The following is a 7431-nucleotide window of genomic DNA, read 5'->3' as shown; positions in this document are numbered from 1 at the left end:
GAACTTACTAATTGTGAATCTAAGGTGAAATTGTCTGTCAGTAGTAGCCATGCTGTAGCTAGCTTGCAGCCGTGCTGTAGGCAGAGCCCCGCTCTCCTGTCAAGCTGTTCCCTCCTCACATTTCATGCTGTACCCGTAGCTTGCAGTGGAACACTCCTCCTCCACTGGTGCAGTGAAGTGACTCAATGAGCATCTGGATGGGTGAGATGATGTCTTTTTTATCTCTTAAAACATCACCCAGGAAAAGACTACAGTTAAGAGGTGGGATACCTGGAAGACGAAGGTGGTAGATCGCAAGATTTGGGCTTGTTCACCAAAGGAGTAAAAGCTCTCTCCAACAGGTTAGCATGATAGTTGCATACCACACCAAGTCATGCCACCATACACTGCCTTTCAGCAAGGCAGAGAGATTCACTATATTTCTAGGTAATTAATATATTTACAAAGGTTGATTCCTGCAGGGCAGTAGAGGAATTAATGTTGTCTGAAAATGTTCTGTTTGTACCTAGCTTTGTACTTATGAAACTTTAACACAGAAGGCTATGATTCCTTTTAAGAAGAATGACTTGATGTGTGTTAAAAAAAAATGCAAACAGAAAACTCCTGCTAGCATAGCCACATGGAGTGGAACAGATTTCTGTAGCAGTGCGTTATTTGTGGATGTCAGTTCTGTGTCTTGGAATAAGATGTTGAAATACAATATGGGTATGCTACTTATGTACCTTTCCAGAAAGATACAGCTGGCAAAAAACAAATGAGCTGAAATAATAGGTAGCTAAAATTTTAATGGAATAAGGAAGGTCAAGCAGAACCAGTCAGTCAGTCACTTACTAATAAACAAAAGTAAACATATAAGAAGATGTCATTTATGCCATGTTCTCTCAAAACAAGTCAAAAAATCTTAATTCATTATGGAATGAGGCTCTACATGAGCACAACTCTTAGTTTGATCCCAGTTTGGCTTTTTTCCTAATGATCTCATTTGTGGCACTTTTTTCAACATTTTTTCAATATTTTTTTCAACTATTTTTTGACAATTATTTAAATTTTAAATGAGAAAATGTTTATTACTGAATTTCTGAGTATTTTTTTCCTAAACTGCAGTGAACTTATAAAAATGAGAAGAGTCATTGTAACACAGACTAATTAGAATATTTTTCAGTCAGTGGTGGTAGTGCTGATTCCAATAAAAGAAGATTCACCTGTAACAATCAGAAGAATCAAAATGCATGATTTATTGTTTCTGAGAACTACTTCTACATTAGGTACTCATCGCCACAACGGAGGTAAAAAAACACCTTCTTTTTGCAAACTTTTCACAACTCTTAGAAGCAAAAAACCACCAAAACAAGTCTTGTTTGATAGTTCCTGTTACAGCCAGCAATCTCTGTCTGCCTATAAACTAGTAAATGGAGCAAGAACAGTTCTCCCAAGTACTCTCACATTACTGGATGGTAAAAGCACTCCATTGTTCAGGTTCCCATAGTAAATATACATGCTTTTATGGGTTTCTGTATCTGCAAGACCTGGTTAGCTATGCAATCAGCCTTTTTCAGTTATTTCCTTTTCTTAGGAAAAATGGTTTGTAGATTGGCAGATGAGTAGTCGTGGCCTCTATCAGCCTGACACCTTGTAAAGCTATCGTCCCACACATTTTGAGCCTTTCAGTGAAATTAGCTAGCCTGATGGCTCAGTGATTATCATATTCATAGGAAGATATTCCAACAATATTGACCACTTTCAAAAGGCTCAATTTATTTTTAAAAATTGACATTTTCTTAGGAGAAAAAAGTTTCATTTGATACTTCCGAACAGCATTGTTATACTTTAAAGATGTTTTCTGATGTAGGGAAAATACTCTTAAAAGAATAAGTCTTTAATTTTTTTAGAAATGTTTTTTAAAGGTCTAACATTCTTTTTATTGAACTCAGAGATAATTGCTTTAGGAAAAAAGAAAATCACTTAACTTAAACAGAGAGAGTTTTTCTTCAGGTGAGTCTACCATTATGAGGCTTTTTTGTTCATCAAAGTGCTGAACCACGAGGTCAGTGGAAGCCTTTGCATTGAAATCGTGAATGAGTTTTGGGTTAGGCAGTAGTCAATTAGCATTTATATGTGTAGACCACTTGACAGAGTTATATTTAATGGAGACTAGAATGTGGATGTGGAAATCAAAGAATATCAGAGTTCGAGCAGAGGCTAGAAGCTGAATGTTGCTTAGCAGTGAACATGCTGTGGGATTTCAACACATAACAGCTCTCTCACAGGCACAAAATTTAACTGCTCACTGGTTATATGCTGCACTTGAAACAACCATTAAAACAAACATTAGAATGGGAAAAATCTGCTCTGTAGTCAATAGTGACTCTCTCACTGAGGCTGCTTCTGTGCAGCAGATGAAAAGTTAAGCTTGCATTTTAATAACTGTTTGAAGATTTTCTTTAAATGGATAAAGTTTCCTGCTTAGTAGCTCACATCATTTTTATTTTCGTCCTTGTTTGCCTGACAGATGAATTTGGAGCCAAACAAAACCTGAAGGTACGTGAAGTATTGCAATTCTGGCTGGCAGGGTCAATTACAAAGTCTTGATTTGAAGAGTTGAGAAAGTTGCATGAAAAAAGGATCTGGATCTGAGAAGGTGTACATGGGAAGGAGCCCATCATGTCTGTGTACTGCAATAGATTGCTTCCCTCCATGGACCAGGCATGTGAGTCTCTTCACAGATACACGAGGACTTCCAAGAAACCTCTCCAACTTGTGCTGTCACATGGAAGCGACACACGTTCAGGAAAGGTATGGCATCAGCCATCCTGTGGGAGACTGAGTGTGCTGCAGGAGATACAAAGGCCTGTGCCTCTGAAAGCACAGTCCAGCCCAGACTGTTCATGCATACAGCTTTGCATCATATATGCCTTTGGGATGAGAAAAGACAGAGCCATGGGAGCTGCACTGTTCTTGGGGACTCTAGGAATTAAGTTGAATCAGCAGGAATTAAGTAGGAGGCAAAACCTGCTGCAGTACTACTTCATCTAACGTTTAAATGAGGTCTTTCCTGCATATGCGCAGTTTTGTGGCATCTGTTTACGGAAGCAGACTCTGTTTGCTGACTCTACTTTCCTTTCCTCTCTTGGACAGGCTAAGTTCTTCCCTAGCACCAGCCTGGTGCGGTGACCTGTCTATCGTCTCCATTCTCTTCTGCCAGAAGGAAAAATTTTGTGTGTGCTCTCCATGAGCGTGATTGGGTGGCTGGCTGCAAAGGAAAAGGACACCACATATTTGCGTGCTTAAAAACAATGATTCTTCCCTTCTCTTGTTTTCCGTCTCTCTGAGGTGAGTCTTCTTACGTAATGCTGGCAGGGGTAATTCAATGTCTCCCTTCTTTGCATGGGGAGGTACCACACTTAGCTCATGCTGGATTGCTGCTGGTCATTCAGGTAGCACAGGTATCTCTGCATTATGCTGCACTGTCTTGTCAATATGCAAGTCTTCTGCTCTGGGCTTCTTCTGTTACACGTAGTATTACCTTATTTCACAGCAGTTTCATATTAATTAGGGGATGGTTCTCAGAAAAAGGGGGGACATGTCAAAGATACAGTGGTTCCCACAATAGGTAAAGCACTGCACTAAATGCTCATTAATAAGACACAGCTTGCAAAGTCATAATGATAATAGAAACAGCAGTGACAATGTCCTGGGTCAGTGCTTTGTGTGCACATATGTTTCAAATGCATGCAAGAGATCCTATTAGAGCTTTAAAATAATTTTAAAGGCTTTGCCTCAGCAAGTTTTCGTGCTCATTTAAACCCCTGGTTTATCATTATGAAGTGTATTAACTTTCCCATGCTTAATGCTTATTTCTGTCCTGAGAGAAATAAACAAATAATACTTTGCAAATGGGCTTCTTGGGAAAGGAGGCTAAGTGGCAGCAGGGTATCATTTGCACTTATAGCTGATTGCTTTAAAAAGCTGTTCTAGAGTTCAAAAGGTGAAAAAACAGACTTGGTGAACATGTGCATTTTACTTATTTTCCTTTTTGCTCAGAATGGATTTACAGAGCAGTCTTTTGACAGGCATGAGGCAGTGCCAGTTATTCAAGTCTTGCATGAAAGAGGAGAAAGTGGTAAGTCATATTTGCACAGTATTTCTGTGAGACTGCTAGCCTCAAGTGTAGGCTGCTCCCTGCTGCTGCTACTATATATACCTCGTGAAAGGCTGTTTTAAAGCGTAATGAAACCATAGTGGGAAAAGATGTGTTCCTTTTCCACAAGCATTTAGAAACAAATAAGCATCTTTATGAAACAATAGTGTCTCCCCTGCCAAAACATGGGCATGCAACTGCCCACAGTAAAGGTGCATGTAAGGCCATTTAGAAATGTGTATTACAGGAGTGAATGAAGTTCAAAGAGTGTTGTTTGAATGGAAAGATATGTGAAAGGAATGGAAGAAATAAGTGGGAAGAGTGGGTGAAAGAAGCAGAGAACAGTCCGTGGGAGTGTGATCCTGAACAAGCACATCGTGCTATGGGGCCTTGGAGTGGTGAGCAGAGATGTTGTCTCTTGCTGTGCACTGGTGTATTCAGGAAACAGAACTTTGTACATAAGCAGGAGGGCACCAGGGATATTTTGTTCCACCTCTGATTCATTTTCCTGAAAGAAGTAATGTCTAATACGGAAATGCTTTTTATTTTCAACAAACAGTGAGATTCAGAAATTATTTCATGCTTTCCTCCTGTACATTTACTGCCATTGGGTACAGTTAGTATTCAGACTTCATTTCTCCTAATCACCTACCGCCAATTGCAGTTCTTTTTGGAAAAGCAAATATTGATTTTTGTGATGTGGGAAAAGAGAGTTGAGGGCTCAGATGAAGGCCATCGCATTTTGTGTGATCTAATCCGCTTCTGAAGTGGAAGAGACTAGTATATTAATTTGACAGTGTTTTAATACTGAAATTAACTGAATATGCCAATGTTTGAGAATAAGTGCTCAGTCAAACCAGTTCTTAATATCTTGGTGCCTATTTCTTGGGATTTAAATAAAAGTAGCTTGGCTTTTTAAATAGCTGAATACTTGCATCATCCCTTGGCTAAATAAGCACATCTTCTGTGACACTAGTACAGTGTCACAGTACAACTCATTTATAAATCTGTCCTTATAACATCCATGGAATTTGCTTGTTATAGAAATGTGTTGTGGCAGCGTGTGGAGGAAAGGTTATAAAAAAAATTACTGTAGCTAGGGATCTGAATCACTGTAGGGCTTTATACTAAAATTGCCTCGCAGGAGGTACAGTAATTCTGCACAAACACTGTGCAATTTATAAATGGAAACTTTTACTCTACAGTACTTTCTCCATGCATGATTAGGCTTCTTTAAAAAAAAAAAAAAAAAAAAAAAAGGCAGCCATGGTGCAATGCTAACACTTATGAGTGATGCATGATTGATGATCCCCTAAAGGCAGTGAGAGAGAAAATTACCTCCTTCCCTCATTTAAGGACATTATTAGAAGACTCAATGAGTTCAAAGCTCAGGAAATTATGTTAAGAGGACTGAATCAGGCTTTAAAAAAAATGAGGATAAATTATTTTCTCAGCAGTTCAAGAGTAAGATTTCTTTTAATGCACTGTAAAAGAAGAAGAAAACGTTGACACACTGTTACATGGTACTCTTTAAAAATATCTGTCACATCATTTGTGATTTACTCGCACAGGTACTATTCTCTCCATGTACTAAATGGACTGCAATCTGCAACTAATGCAAATTAATATTACATTTTAAATGCTATGTATGTCCTAGTACCTCAATGTGAAAAGTAAAAGGATCCTTCTTTCATTTGTAAGGGTAACATGATATGCTGGGAAAGAACAGGATGAGCTAACACCGTTCGAAACATCAGTGTTTTCTCCTGCAGGCTTTAAGAGGGAGACCAAGTCAGTGTCAGCTAGCAATGTACAATTCTACTGCTAGGGAGAGGAAAAATGGGAACAGCACTAAACAGATCTAAGGGTACTTATTTTCTTTCATTTTTTGCCTTGCATCCTGTGTAATTAATTGTTTTGTGGCACCTCTCTAGCATCAGTCAGGGACCGGTGAGAAGTACGCTGCAGCTGATCAGAGGGATATGGAGCTGGGTCTGTCCTGTCACAATCCTACTGGGGCATGCATGGCTCCTCCTTTTTACTAGTTTCAGAAGGAAACAGGACTTACACAGTGTCCCTCTCTGTATCTGTCTGATCTGGGCCTGATGACTTTAGCAGAAGTTGTCTGAATGATTCAAAATTTGGAAGAGGTAGCTGTCTCAAAGGTTCGACACAATTTCCAGGGGGCAGAGAAGTGGCAGCTTCAACAGCCTTGTAAAGGGAGTGTCCACTGTAGCATGAGCTCTACCCTTATGAGTAGGGGGAGTCTATATGGGAGGGTCTATATGTTACAAGCACTCCAAATGGGAAGAGCATCAGCTGGAACTGACACTGCGTGAGGTGCCAGCACATCCAGCCACAAAAGACATCCTTAGGAAATCAGGTTTCATTGCTCTTGTTACTTTAGAATTTTTTAAAATACGACTATCCTCACCTGAGCTGAACAAAATGGAAGTTCCTGATTCCAAAGATGTCATGTTTTATCACAGCCTTTAAAATAGGGGGACATTTAACTACCTACAAAATACACTTCGCTTCAGCTTCTAACCAAAATCCCCTATGGGAGTGGTCTCCAAGTACGACACTAAATATCCTTAATTTATGTCAGCATTAAAGCTGTATGTTGAAAGCCTAAATATCTTTTTAGTTAAAGTGGATCACAGTGGACTTGTAACATATCTCTGCCTTATCAGAATGTCTTCATGTGAGTTTTTAGATGTCTTTTGGGGGGTATGGGAACAATTTTGAGATTTTTGTATTCAAGTAGGAGAGAAAAAATATTTCTCATCTACCTCCAGACAGGAAGGTAAATTGGCATTTTTCTTATTGCAGAACCTTTATTTGATGTAATAAAGAAATAAAACCCTAAAATCCCACATTATCACCTGCCATTTAATAAAAATAAGCACAAATAGTAAAGTAATAATAGACCATCTAGTTTATTTGTGTCTGTGCTGGTTTTGAGGGGCTGCAAGCAACACTTGAGTGGCAAGGGAAGTAAGAGAACAACATTATCTTTTTGTTGGCTTTTGAGCAACTTACTCCTGTCCCCTTAATTGGTTTAACATCTCCCCTTCAAGGACTTGAGATTACTTCACCAACTCAGTCAAATTATCTGCATTGTAATAGTCACTTAAGCTTTAAGAATGACATGTGAATCGATTCTCTGTAGTCTTGGTCAAGACTAATGCTTTCCTAATACCACGTCTTCACAGCATCATAAAATAATAGGAATTTCAATGAGTTTCTTGAAGCTACCAGGCAAAGTTGAACATTCCCACTTTCCCTTTACT

At 38.9% G+C, this 7431-nt stretch overlaps 1 long non-coding RNA gene across 1 annotated transcript; it reads left to right on the top strand.

Moving 5' to 3' along the window:
* Positions 1 to 1171: 1171 nt before the first annotated feature.
* On the top strand, positions 1172 to 4121 carry LOC142078252 (uncharacterized). The gene is made up of 4 exons (XR_012672166.1): positions 1172 to 1286; positions 2510 to 2793; positions 3136 to 3330; positions 4042 to 4121. It is a non-coding gene; the product is annotated as an uncharacterized LOC142078252 (long non-coding RNA).
* Positions 4122 to 7431: the final 3310 nt, after the last annotated feature.

This window comes from Calonectris borealis, chromosome 2, assembly GCF_964195595.1.
Source record: "Calonectris borealis chromosome 2, bCalBor7.hap1.2, whole genome shotgun sequence".
NCBI lineage: Eukaryota > Metazoa > Chordata > Aves > Procellariiformes > Procellariidae > Calonectris > Calonectris borealis.
This window is presented reverse-complemented; position numbering and strand designations above follow the sequence as displayed.